Source organism: Primulina huaijiensis, chromosome 12 (genome assembly GCF_012295235.1).
Source record: "Primulina huaijiensis isolate GDHJ02 chromosome 12, ASM1229523v2, whole genome shotgun sequence".
NCBI classification, from domain to species: Eukaryota; Viridiplantae; Streptophyta; class Magnoliopsida; order Lamiales; family Gesneriaceae; genus Primulina; species Primulina huaijiensis.
In genome coordinates, this window is record NC_133317.1 from 11,933,389 (window position 1) to 11,948,648 (window position 15,260).

At 37.7% G+C, this 15,260-nt stretch overlaps 1 long non-coding RNA gene across 1 annotated transcript in view; it reads right to left on the reverse strand.

The window, feature by feature from the left end:
* Nucleotides 1-237: 237 nt before the first annotated feature.
* LOC140990701 (uncharacterized) overlaps nucleotides 238-15,260 on the reverse strand; it is a 147,398-nt gene continuing 132,375 nt past the window's right edge. The window contains exon 3 of the long non-coding RNA XR_012177685.1: nucleotides 238-266. This is a non-coding gene — a long non-coding RNA (uncharacterized lncRNA). The remainder of the gene's footprint in view (nucleotides 267-15,260) is intronic.

Consider the following 15,260-nt stretch of genomic DNA (forward strand, 5'->3'; position numbering starts at 1 on the left):
CCTAGGAATCGAGCCAACCTGTAAATCAACAAAATCAACCAAACCGTGGAGGCATAGGGGAAACCAAAAAAATCTGCACTATGTTATTTCGAAAATGCTACATGATTTCGGTTTTTGCTTCAAGTTTCATGCACATATGATGTTTTAAAAAATAATAATATGATTTGATTGAAGAGAAAAGAATGATAGAAACATGCCTTAAATTTTTGTTTTGAAGAAAAACAAAAGATACGACGACTCGGCGCGGCGGAGACGGAGTTCTTTTTCTTTTCTACTTTTCTCTCTTCTTTTTCCTCTAGCCTCACACGATTTTTTTTCTGAAAGTTGCTCTGAAATTTTCGAATGGATGGAGAGGAGAATGTCTAGGGAAATGAATAGGGAGGTTGCAAGATATATGGGGATATAATGGCAAGGAAGAAATCTTTCTATCATAGAGTTTGAGAGATAAGGGAAATGATTTGATATTGTTTGATTGAGGGAGTTTTAATGGGATGAGATGACCGATTTTTTCTCATTCAAAATAGGGTAGGAAATTGCTTATTTAATAATTACTTGGTGATTAAAAGGTGGGGGAATTATCTCCCAAGAAAAGAATAAGGAATGATATCAAATGGTGAGTTGTCAAACCAATAAAAAATCTTTTAAAAGTGGGGTGGCCTGTGAGGGCCCGTGCTCTTAATTAATATTTAATTAGCAAATAACAAAGATTAAATGGTGTAAACAGCGAAAACGAGTTTAAAACGTTCATTTGGGCCTACAGAAATTTTGGCATGACCTCCCCGTAAGTAGGACATCCCAAAAATTTCAAAACACAACAATAACATTATACGCTCGAAAATAACATCAAGGTCACAATCAACCACACAAACATCCTACAGTCGCACTGGCCAGGACTAGACATGACATACCACAATTAAAATCCCAAACAACTTAAAAATATCACCATACAGCTACACAGGGCATCTCCCTGGCAAATGTATCAAACCAGCATAATATATATAAATATCTGGGAACTCTGACACAAACCGACTAACTACTGGGTACCACTCGCTGACGCTCCACCAGACGCATCAAATCCCCTGGAATGACCTGCTATGGCATCAAAAACAACCACAACATAAAAAGAAAACAAGGGTCGGACCCTAGTACGACAAACCAGTAAAATCACGACGTATATAAAAGACATGTAATAATATCAAGTAAATGCAATGATATGCGATGCATGAATGGTAACAATGGAATAACGGATACCAAATGGAGTCCAAACGAATAGCATCATCAACAGTAACAGTGGCCACCCGTGCAAGGAATGCAGCATCAAATCGCCGCTCGTACATGCACGTTGCATCAAGAATGCGAGTAGCTAAGTCGCTCGTCCCTAGCTGTCATCTGGGAATGTGGCTAATCCTAACCCACTCGTCCCTCTGATGACTCAATATATCTCAACAGAATCAAAATAAATCGCCGTCAAAGGCGTCAAGGCTCAATATGTTATGTCAATATGATTTATGCATGAATGCAATAGAATAAACATTCAAGACACATAATAGCAAATAACATTCACCGAATATTCTTACACGCCAATATAAGTGTCATAATAATATAGGTTTGAGCGTACCTCAATTATAAACTTATAATACCACGATAATTTCTTAAGGACTATCGAATGAACTCGTCCAACGATATAACCTACAATATAAATTCACTATATACTTCAATACAATGCATACCACACGACTAAACCAAAATAAATCGGCTCGGTTAAAATTTGAAATCCGGGCAGCCTATTAACCGTTAATAATCTGAAATTTCAAGCTAATACCTCCAGAAACGAAGCCTAAACACACAATAGTAATCTCGCGAAGATGTCTTGCCGGAAACGTCGCCGGAAACACTGTTCACGATCTGAAAAACGAGCTGGAAATTAGGGGAAAAGCTTAATTTTCCATTACACAAACTAAACCACCAAAACACAACTAAGAATTGAAGCCAAAAATCTTACCTAGAACCGAATCGAAGCTCATGCACAGTGCTGGAAAACAGGACCGATCGAGCTCGTAACCTTCCGATTCATGGCAGGAAATAAGCTAATAGACTGGAGGAAGAAAAGTGCTAACCTACTGCAAAAATCTGGTCGCTGGGACGCTGAAAAGAATGAAGAAGAAAGGCGACAGTGCAAGGCAGGGGAAGAGCTTCTGATTGATCGATATGATTTTCTTCTATCAATTGGGTTTAATAAATAAAATGAGAAATGTGCTGGGCCTATAGTTTTTGGGCCTCAGATTCTTCCCCACTAATAAAAGATTTCGTCCTCGAAATCTAACAAATACAACACTGATATCCACAACATTACGATTGATAATACATAAGAAATTCAGAATACATCGCGTAATTCATTACATTCTCAAACAAATGAGGCCATTCTTGTCGCATATTGCCTCTAATTCCCTATAGATTCTTCTCTTCCATGCCTACTCCATTGCACCAAAACTAGTGGAATCGTCTTGCTCCTGAGTTGTCTTTCCTTGCGGTCCAAAATTTGCACTGGATGTTCAACATAGCTAAGAGAACTGTCTAACTCTACATCCTCGACATTCAAGATATGAGACGGATCTGGCTCATACTTCCGCAACATAGATACATGAAACACATTATGTGTCAAAGACAAACTCTGTGGCAAATCCAAACGATAAGCCAATGTGCCAATCCTCTCAACAATCACATACGGACCAATATAACGCGGAGCTAACTTCCCTTTATGTCCAAATCTCATAGTACCCCGGAATGGTGATACTTTCAAGAAAACATAATCGCCCACTTGGAACTCTAAAGGTCTACGCCTTTTATTTTCATAACTGGCTTGACGATCCTGGGCTGCTTTCATCCTTTTCCTGATCAGTTCAACTTTATCTTTCATCTCTTGAATAAATTCTGGTTTTGACATTTGTCTTTCTCCTACATCTTCCCAACATATCGGCGATCTGCACTTTCTTCCATACAAAGCTTCAAATGGTGCCATACCGATTGTTGCCTGAAAACTATTATTGTAAGAGAATTCCACCAAAGATAATGATTCTTGCCAACCACCTTTGAAATTCATCACTACTGTTCGTAACATATCCTCTAGAGTCTGGATGGTTCTTTCTGACTGACCATCTGACTGCGGGTGATAGGCGGTGCTCATAGCCAACTTTAAACCCAAAGCCGATTGCAAATTTCCCCAAAATTTCGAAACAAACCTTGGATCACGATCGGATACTATGGTTACTGGCACACCATGCAATCTCACTATATGATCAATGTACAGTTTCGTCATTTTCATATAATTACATGTACGATCATACGGAATAAAATAAGCGGATTTAGACAATCTATCAACAATCACCCAAATCGCATCACAACCACGATTAGAACGAGGTAGATGTGTCAAAAAATCCATAGCAATGTACTCCCAGTTCCACTGCGGCACTTCAAGACTATGTAACATTCCGCCAGGTCTCATTCTCTCGGCTTTAACTTGTTGACACGTCAAACATTTAGCCACAAAATGAGAAATATCTTTCTTCATACCTTCCCCCCAATAATGAGCTCTTAAGGTATGATACATCTTTCGAATTCCTGGATGAATACTGTGTCGACTACAATGTGCTTCCCGTAGTATAGCTTCTTTCAGATCTATCAAATTAGGAACCACAAGTCTACCATTAAAGCGCAGACTACCATCTGAGGCAACACTAAACTTTTCTGTCTGACCTGTTCTAGACAATTCTTTTAATCAAGGAATGTGCGGATCGGCCTTCTGTGCTGCTTTGATGCTGGATAAAATCTGTGGCTCAACTAGAATAGATTATACTACAAAGTAGTCTCCACTGATCTGATAAGTCCATCCTGATGTTCCCAAGTGCTTGTGAATTTTAGAGATAGTCAAAGATGTCAGCATAGCATTCTGAACTTTCCTGCTGAGGGCATCTGGAACAAGATTCATTCGCCCTGGTTGATACTGAATCTCACAATCAAAGTCTTTAAGCAACTCCATCCATCGACGCTGTCTCATATTCAAGTCCGGCTGTGAGAAAAGATATTTAAGACTCTTGTGATCCGAATAAATCACAAACTGCTCATCGTACAGATAATGACGCCATAACATCAATGCAAACACAATGGCAGCCAACTCTAAGTCATGAACTGGATATCGGGACTCATGCGGTTTCAACTGACGAGAAGCATATGCAATCACTCGCCCATTTTGCATTAAAACACAACCAAGTCCATTTAGAGATGCATTTGAACAAACAACATATCCACCTGAGCCTGATGGCAAAGCTAGCACTGGAGCTGTTGTCAACTTAACCTTCAAAGTTTGAAAACTTGACTCACATTCATCAGTCCACACGAAACGTCAATCTTTTTGCGTTAATTGGGTCATAGGCCTTGCTATAATAGAAAATCCTTCAATAAAACGCCTATAATATCCTGCCAATCCCAAGAAACTGTGAATATCGAAAATATTTGTCGGTGTTGGCCAATTGATAACAGCTTCCACTTTACTAGGATCCACTGATACTCCTTGAGCTGATATAACATAACCCAGAAATACTACTCTGTCCAGCAAGAATTCACATTTAGAAAAATTTGCATACAATTGCGCTGCTCTTAGTGTCTGGAGGACTAACCTTAAATGTTCTCGATGCTCCTTCTTTGTTTTTGAATAAATCAGAATATCATCTATGAAGACAATAACAAATCTGTCTATAAATTCTCGAAAACCGCGATTCATTAAATCCATAAAAACTGCTTGAGCATTAGTCAATCCAAAAGACATAACTAGAAATTCATAATGTCCATAACGAGTTCGAAATGCTGTCATCGGAACATCTTCCTCTCGAACTCTAAGCTGATGGTAGCCAGAACGAAGATCGATCTTTGAATACACTGATGTACCCTGCAACTGATCAAACAAGTCATCGATACGCGGCAGGGGATACTTATTTTTCACAGTAGCTTTATTCAACTGTCTGTAATCAATGCACATTCTCATCGTTCCGTCTTTCTTCTTTACAAACAATACCGGAGCTCCCCAAGGTGACATACTTGGTCTAATATAGCCTTTCTCCAGTAAGTCCTGTAATTGCTTTTTGAGTTCTTTCAATTCCGCTGGAGCCAAACGATATGGTGTTCTCGAAATAGGATTTGTCCCGGACACCAACTCAATGCTAAAATCGATTTCCCTCTGGGGAGGAAATCCAGGAATCTCATCGGGAAATACATCAGGGAATTCCTTGACAACAGGAATATCTGATACTTCAAATCTTTTTCCCTGAGTCGCATCAACTGCATAGATCATGAATCCTTCATTTCCTGATGACAACATTCTAAACATTTCCATTTCTGACACTAATGGAATACGTGATTGCGAATCACTACCGTAAAAATTCCATTTACTGCCATAATACTGTCTGAATCTGACAACTCCATGGAAACAATCAACGGTAGCTCGATAATTTGACAGAGTATCCATTCCCAGAATACAGTCGAAGTCAGACATGTCTAGCTTTATTAGATTAGTTATCATAATATTATGATCGAATCTAATCACACAATTCAGAATTATCTCGTGAGACATCAAACATACACCGGCAGGAGTAGAGACTGACACAGTATCTATCAACGGAGTAGTAGCAATCTCATGCTCATCAACAAATACAACAGACACAAATGAATGAGATGCTCATGTGTCTATCAGTATACGTGCAGGATGATGAAAAATAAGGTAGATACCTGCAATAACTCCGCCCGGTGCGTCTTGAACTTGATCCTGAGTTAGAACATGAACTTGAGCCTGTTGTGGCCCTGGGAAACGCTGCGGAACAGAACCTCTAGGCTGAGGATAGCTAGACTGCTGAAAAGACTGAGTCGGAACAAAAGGTCTAGTTGCTGGTCCTCTGAGACCTTGACCAAACTGAGGTTGCTGAAATTGTTGTCTTGCTGCATTCGGACATACTCTAGCATAATGTCAAACTTGTCCACAGATATTACAAGATCCATGAACTCCCGTACACTGAGTACTGATATGCTTACCACCACAACGATCACAAAATACTGCAACTGGTGACCCAACTGAACCTCCACGCTGACTGCCAGAACTAGAAGAACTACTACGAGTCTATTTCTTGAACTGTTTTCCTTTGACCTTAAAGTGTTGCTGCTTTGGTTGCTGATAAAACTGCGAAGGCTGATACGGCAGTAAAGAACGGTATAGTGGTGCACCCACTGGCATCGGCACATTACCTTCGAAACTCTGAGGAAAACCTGGTTGAACTGACTGTGGTACTGCCAAAAGTAGACTTGCCTCCACATTCTTGGCTTTCTCTACAGCATTGGCATAATTAACAGGCGCTCCAGCAACTACTAAAGTGCAAATGGTTCGATTCAATCCTTGCATAAAATGCGATAGCTTGTTCCAATCACTGCTAGCAACATGAGGAACATAGGCAAGAAGTGCTGAGAATTGAGAGGCGTACTCCACTACAGTCATGTTACCTTGAGTCAATCTATTGAATTCAGCTTCCTTGGCCGAATAATACGAAGGCGGTGAATATTCTCGAGCAAACTGAGCACAAAATACCTCCCAAGTAACTCTGCCACCTGATTCCTTCAGAGCTTCCTTGGTAGTTTCCCACCATAACTGAGCTCGGTCTTTTAATTGACAAATAGCCAACTTAAGTTGCAAATCAAGAGTGTACTCCAACATATTAAACAAACGCTTCATACTTTTTAACCATGCTACATCTTTCTCACCATCTTCATTCCCAAAGAATCGAGGAGGACGCATGTTCTGAAATCGGGATATCACTAGTTCTATTTCACCCATTCCTCTAGTCAACTGATCCACTTCATGCTCAATGTTAACATTTCGTACTTCACCACGAACACGACGACCTCGTCTTCCCCATTCAGTCTCGTTCAGTCCTCTCACATAAGGAGCTTCAGATTCCTTAACAACTTCCTTTCCTTTTCTACCCTTACGTCCAGTGCCATCTACAAGACACAAGGATTTAATCCACAGGCAGAAAACAAAATAATCGGCTGAGTATAAGAGCATAAACTTAAAGTAATACGCTCTAGTCATGCTGATACAATGAATTCAAAACATAGAAACAATTAAGAGCAAATAATCAAACACATTCACAATCATTTTATTTGTGCCTAAACTCGAGTGTCCTATACTCTAATTCGAGCGTATCCCAGTTACGTTTGTATACCAAACTGTGAGGGCCCGTGCTCTTATTTAATATTTAATTATCAAACAACAAGGATTAAATGGTGTAAACATCGAAAACGAGTTTAAAACATTCATTTGGGCCTACAGAAATTTCGGCAAGACCTCCCCGTAAGTAGGACATCCCAAAAATTTCAAAACACAACAATAACATTATATGCTCGAAAATAACATCAAGTTCACAATCAACCACACAAACATCCTACAGCCGCACTGGCCAGGACTAGACACGACATACCACAATTAAAATCCCAAACAACATAAAAATATCACCATACAGCTACACAGGGCATCTCGCTGGCAAATGTATCAAACCAGCATAATATATATAAATATCTGGGAACTCTGACACAAACCGACTGACTACTGGGTACCACTCGCGGACGCTCCACCAGACGCATCAAATCCCCTGGAATGACCTGCTATGGCATCAAAAAAAACCACAACATAAAAAGAAAACAAGGGTCGGACCCTAGTACGACAAACAGGTAAAATCACGACGTATATAAAAGACATGTAATAATATCAAGTAAATGCAATGATATGCGATGCATGAATGGTAACAATGGAATAACGGATACCAAATGGAGTCCAAACGAATAGCATCATCAACAGTAACAGTGGCCACCCGTGCAAGGAATGCAGCATCAAATCGCCGCTCGTCCATGCACGTAGCATCAAGAATGCGAGTAGCTAAGTCGCTCGTCCCTAGCTGTCATCTGGGAATGTGGCTAATCCTAACCCACTCGTCCCTCTGATGACTCAATATATCTCAACAGAATCAACATAAATCGCCGTCAAAGGAGTCAAGGCTCAATATGTTATGTCAATATAATTTATGCATGAATGCAACAGAATAAACATTCAAGGCACATAATAGCAAATAACATTCACCGAATATTCTTACACGCCAATATAAGCGTCATAATAATATAGGTTTGAGCGTACCTCAATTATAAACTTATAATACCACGATAATTTCTTAAGGACTATCGAATGAACTCGTCCAAAGATATAACCTACAATATAAATTCACTATATACTTCAATACAATGTATACCAAACGACTAAACCAAAATAAATCGGCTCGGTTAAATAAATTCTAGGAATGTTTTCTTATCATTAAATTTTATCTTCAATACTCCAACCCCAGTTTGGCCTCACTTATCTAACTGAAAAAATAAAATTAAGCTACTGCGTAAAATAACTCAACAAGTTTAAAGAAAAGAATTTAAATCGTCATGCATAAAAATTCATTTTAATTTAAATAATAGTAATTATGCATGGCTTATACGTAGTCTGATTTAATGGGTTCTACATTATATCTTGTGTAATTGCAGGTAACAGGTACAAGCAAGGAATCAATCTGGTACTTGGATAGTGGCTGCTCATGACACATGACAGGGGATGCAAGTTTGCTATCCCAATTGATCAAATATACTGGACCAAACATCAGTTTCGGAGATAACTCTCAAGGTAAAACTGTGGGTAAGGGTAAGCTTATCCATGGTAATTTTACAATTAAATATGTTTTGTTAGTTGAGAACTTGAAGTATAACCTGATAATCATTAGTCAGTTATGCGACAATGATTTCTCAGTTCAGTTTGATAAACACACTTGTTCAGTTAGAGACTCAACTGGTGAAGTCATCTTAACTGGAAATCGTTGTGGAAGTACTTACAAAGTAAGTTGTACTGAACAACCTTATGCACCAGTATGTTTTATTGCTTCAAAATCTTCAAAAAACTGGTGCTGGCATAAGAGGTTAAACCACTTAAACTTTAAATCTATTGCCTGTCTGAGCAAACACGATCTTGTAACTGGTCTGCCCAAAACAGATTTTTCAGCATGTCAGTTTGGAAAACAAGTAAGATCTACATTTATAAAAAGAGGTAGTAAATCATCTTTCTGATGCTTAGAGCTGTTACATATGGATCTTTTTTGTCCAATACCAGTCATGAGTTTAGGGGGAATGAAATACACCTTAGTGGTTGTGGATGATTTTTCAAGATTTACTTGGGTTATTTTTCTCAAATCCAAGGACCAAACTACTACACAACTGTTTAAGCTTTTCAAAACACTATTTAATGAAAAATCAGTTGGGATATATCGAATAAGGTCTGACAGAGGGACTGAGTTCATCAATCAAAATCTTTAAAATTTTTTAGAAGATACTGGAATCAAGCATGAGCTTTCTGCAGCTAGAACACCTCAGCAAAATGGTGTAGCTGAGAGAAGAAATCGGACACTAAAAGAAGCTGCTAGAACAATGCTTGCTGATTCTGGTATTTTCTCAAAGATTTTGGGCTGAAGCAGTAAACACTGCGTATTACACTCAGAACAGATCGATGATTAATAAGAATCACATGAATACACCTTATGAGATCTGGCCTGGAAGAAAAAGTGTGGTTTCTTATTTCAAGATATTCGGCTGCAGATGTTTTATTCTTGACAATGGTAAAAATCATTTAAAAACCTTTGATGCCAAATCTGCAGAAGGAATATTACTTGGATATTCTTTAGTTAGCAAAGCTTATGGGGTTTTTAATAAAAGTTCTTTAAATGTTGAAGAATCTATCCATGTCGTTTTTGAAAAAAACGTACTAACTGATAAGCCAACTGATCCAGTTGAGCTAGTTGATAGATTTACAGATATCAGTTTGGAGGATGATGAAGAAGAGGACAATCATATTAATCAAAACAACCTCCAAACACCTGAACCTGAAATACTAGATCAATCAGTACAACAAGAACTTGTTCCTAACAATCAGTTAATGGAACAAACAGAAGATATTCAGTTACAAAATGATACAGTTCCAACTGAAACTGAAAACATTCAGTTTCCAACAGAAACACCTACAAACTTCGATACAACAAACGCTGAACTCAGATGGAAGAAATCACATCCTTCTGAATTGGTGATAGGAAATCAATATTATCCGGTAAGAACAAGAAATCAGATGCTCAATTTATTTATTCATTCAGCTTTTGTATCGCAATTGGCACCGAAGAAAACTGATGAAGCCCTTGCTGATCCAAACTGGATAAATGCAATGCAAGAGGAGCTGAATCAGTTTACCCATAACAATGTCTGGAACCTAGTTCCAAGACCACTTTCAAAAAATGTTACAGGTACAAAATGGGTGTACAGGAACAAACTGAACGAAGATGGTTCAGTTGTGCGCAACAAGTCGAGACTGGTAGCACAAGGATACAGGCAGGAAGAAGGAATTGACTATGATGAAACATATGCACCAATTGCAAGTTTGGAAGCTATCAGAATATTCCTTGCCTATGCATCATTCAAGAATTTCAAAGTCTACCAGATTGATGTAAAGAGTGCATTCCCGAATGGTCAGCTGCAAGAAGAAGTCTACGTGAAACAACCTCTAGGTTTTGTCAATCATCTTTTTCCTGATCATGTCTACCATTTGAACAAAGCCTTATATGGTCTGAAATAAGCTCCAAGAGATTGGTATGAACTCTTTCAAAATTCCTAACTGATCATGAATTTTCAGTTGGATCAGTTGATAAGACTCTGTTCAAATTCTCTAAGAATGATCATATTTTTCTTGTTCTAATTTATGTTGATGATATTATATTTGGGTCAACTAACCCCAACTTATGCGAGAAGTTTGCTAAGTTGATGCAGGACAAATTTGAAATGAGCATGATGGGTGAACTGACATTTTTCCTTGGACTGCAAGTGAAGCAATTGGAAACTGGTATTTTTATCAGTCAGACAAAATACACGAAGGAGTTGCTCAAGATATTTGGCATGGAATCATGTTCAGCAGCAAGCACTCCCATGATTTCATCAGTCAAACTGGACAATGATCAAGGGAGAATATCAGTTGAGGCAACATTATACAAAGGTTTAATAGGTCCATTATTGTACCTAACTGCTAGTCGTCCTGATATTGTATTTGCTGTTTGCATGTGTGCTCGATTTCAAGCAAATCCTAAGCAATCACATTTCTCAGCTGCCAAAAGAATTCTAAAATATCTCAAAGGCATACAAAATGTGGGATTATGATATACTAAAGACTCTACTCTCAATTTAGTTGGATATTCAGATGCAGATTATGCAGGATGTAAGCTAGATCGAAAAAGCACCAGTGGATCTTGTGAGTTTCTAGGAGACAGACTAATCTCTTGGTTCAGCAAGAAGCAAGCATCCATAGAAACTTCCACAACTGAAGCAGAATACCTTGCTGCTGGAAGCTGCTGTGCTCAACTGCTCTGGGTTTAGCAACAACTGAGAGATTATGGAGTTGACACTAAAGAAGCGCCCATATTCTGTGATAATACAAGCACGATTGCTATTACCTACAATCCAGTTCTTTACTCGAGGACCAAGCACATAGATGTCAGGCATCACTTCATTAGAGATAATGCCTTGAAGAAGCACATCAGACTGGAATACGTCTCAACTGAGCAGCAAGCAGCTGATATCTTCACCAAACCCTTGCCCGAGACTAATTTTTCTCACTTTCGCAATATACTTGGTTTAATTGATTTATCCTAATCAGTTTTACTGCTTATATATCAGCTGTTAATTAATTTATGACATCTATCAGCTCGTCAGTTTGTTATTTGTCAGCTACTATGATTCAGTTCGTCATTTACTTTTCAACTGATGAGATTAATTATTGCAGGAAAATAAAAGACAAAGTTAAACCAAAATGAGCTTTTTATTTACTTAAAAAAATTATTACGGATTACATCGAAAAATACTTCGTCAACGAAAGACCTCCACTTGTTCAACCAATGCGTTATATCTCCTGTGGAAGTCTTAAGGAGGCTATCAGAGACAGCTATACGCTCCAAGATCTTCCTTTCCTTGTGGAGCATCAGCTGGTAGACATAGTCATCTTTAAAGATGTTCACCATCTCGGCAACGTGCAAACGCTCCCGATACTTCTCCAGTTTTGCCACCATCTAGGAGTGTTAGCTTCTCCACTCATATAAAAACTGGAGTCCTTGCAGCTCCTCCCAGAAGCGAAGGATCTTTTGGAAGACTTCATCTTCCATATCAGCTTTTCGCTTTTTCAGAGCTGCGCTCATGAATTCTTCAGCAATATCTGGTGTCTTTGAGCTACCTGCACCTGCCATTCTAGCTGCTGAATATTATTAGCTGATATGTTTGAAACTAACTGAGCTACTCTTATTTATAGCACAAGGTCAAGGAAGATGAAAGGGCAAAGTCACTGCAGTAGACGATTAACTTTCTAAGCATAAGATTTAATTTAATTCGTCTTGCTTAAGTTCACGTAATCTTTATATGCATTTTAAGGGGGAATATTGGTTTTAAGAGGTCAACTGAGAAGACAGGGATTAGTAAATCTTCAACTGAAAGGACACAGTTTTACAACTGATCGTTCAGCTGATTATTTCACTAATCTTCTCACATACGTTAACCAATTAACCATTTTGTGTTCCAAATTAAGTGACGTGACTGACTGTTTTCGCATTAAATGATCAATAGTAATTTGCTACGTGGACCCACATGATCCATGTATGTGATATAATGCTTCAATCAAAATATTTTTACTCATTCAACTTGCATATATGTGGTTTACAAAATTTTTAATCGGTTTCTACGAAGGATTATTTCGAGTGTCTTCCTCTTGGTTTGAAAACCAAACTCGATTTAATTCATCGGTGTTCCTTGTTTCAAGAACCGAGCTGTTGTAGCTCAATGAAGATCCTCTTAATCGATCCTAACAAGTGGTATCAGATTGGCTTGTTCTTGAAAGAACATTGAAACTTATTTTGATGTTTAAAATTCGAAATTTCAGATTTTTTAAAAACATATATATGCAAAACTGAATTTTCGTGCAGCCTGCAGTGACCGAAGGAAAAATGACATATCTTCTTTCTCGAGTGTCCAAATGACGAACCTTTTTTGCGTTGCAAACTATACTTGTAGAGAATTACAACGATATAAATTTATAGCCTAATTATGCACGAGAAAAAGCAGTTTATTTGTTGAATGTAGATCATATGTTATGCGACAGAAAATGAGTCAGGGAAAAAATTGGTTAGTTATCCCTCTTCTTTTATAATTTCAAAATTTCAAAAAAGTAGGGGGAGAACTCATTATAATTTTAATTGAGAGATTATTTTTAAATATTGGGAGAGAGAAAATTTTGTTTAAAATGTTTTGAAAATATGACTTTTTTATTCACACAAAAAGGGGATAAATATGTTAGTTGAATCAATTGTTTATCTAAGTTTTGTGATCATCAAAAAGGAGGAGATTGTTAGAACATTTCATGTTCACAATCTTGATTTTGATGTTAACAAAAATTGTTATTGTGTTTCTAATATATTTACTCCAGTGTGAAGTTATTAAAACAAGAAGCAAATTGAAACTGAATTCTGCACAAACTGAATTTCTCCCAAGCTTCTGTATTTTGATGATATCTCTCAACTCGAAGATTCAAATGACAATACGCCAACCTTAACGATCAGAAAACTCATTTTGGAACAAGTCGTATTTCACGTCAGTTGTGCAAATTCGGATGTTATCAAGGTCTAACTGATCTCAGAATTACCGAACTGATTGCACGAAAACAACAATCAGTTGGATTTGGGCAATTGCGGTATTTTGGTCATATCTATCAGCTTGGTTATTGAAATGAAGCGATTAAGTATGAGTTGAAAAGATAAGACGATGATCTACAAAACATCTTTAAAAGTCAAAGTCTGAATCGAAGCTTAAGATGCTGATAAATGACAATGAACCTACTGGTTCTACACAAACTGAAATCAATTAGGCTGATTTCAGCTGACCAACTGAACTGAACTGAACTGAACCAGCTATTGCTGACCAAATGAAATGATTTGAACCACCAGATGAAGACCAGTTGAACTGAACCTGGTGAAGACCAGTTGAACCAGACCAGTTGAACTGAACCAGCTGAAGACCAGTTGAATTGAACCAAAACAAACGAAGACCAGTTGAACTGAACTAGTTGACCAGTTGACCACTCGGGAAAATATCTAACAAGGCGAATTTGACCGTTGCAATATCAAAAACAGTACAAAAATTTTCCAAATGGTCATATTCTTGTATCCAATGAATATATCATTGTTGGAGCCTATAAATACTACATCTTGAAGATCAAACAAGAGCTTTTGAAGGGGTTTCAAACCATGGGCAGTTAGCATGAAAAAATATGCAAGTTGAAAACACAAGCCCTTGTGTGAGGATACATTTGAGATGAACATTTTAAAGGATAAATCCCTCACACACACAATCACTCACTATATACAAGAGAATTGAACTTCAAAGATTAGTTGAGTGAGTTTTTCACAAAGACGATAAACTTGTGTATGTAGTCTTTGCATATAAGACATAAATTAATTACGATTGTGTCATTTTAAAAGACTTATAATTTTTAGTATTTTAAAGTTTAATTTATTTATTTAGTGATTGAAGGGTTTAAAATTTTTAAAGTTTGAAGCATGTGTATTTTATTTCAAATGTAGAATGCTAGTAATTTAGTGGAGAATGAGTATTTTAATTATCAAGAAAATTGCTTATTATTTATTTAATTAAGCTAATTAGCCCCTAATTACACCTAATTAATCACACACACACACGTTACACACACTCACACACACTTACACGTTTTTACACACACCATCAGCACACACATGTCATTCTATCTTCTTTCAATTCCTTGAAAGCAAAATACTAAGGTTCCTAGAGCACCAAGTGCAGCCGCCCCTCTCCCCTATATTTTCTAGCAAATTTCATTGATTTTCTTCAAAGAAAATCGAGCCACCATCGTCCCGGATCAACCTTCGCTCAGTCTCCGCGTCAGTATCGTCGTTTCGGTATTTTTAAATATCAAAAGGCACATATATTCTTTCGTTTATGCATCGATCTTGTCATATTATGCGTTGTGTTGTTATTTATGCGTAAAAAATACATGGGTGATGTGTGGAAGTTTGAGCAATGATGTTTGG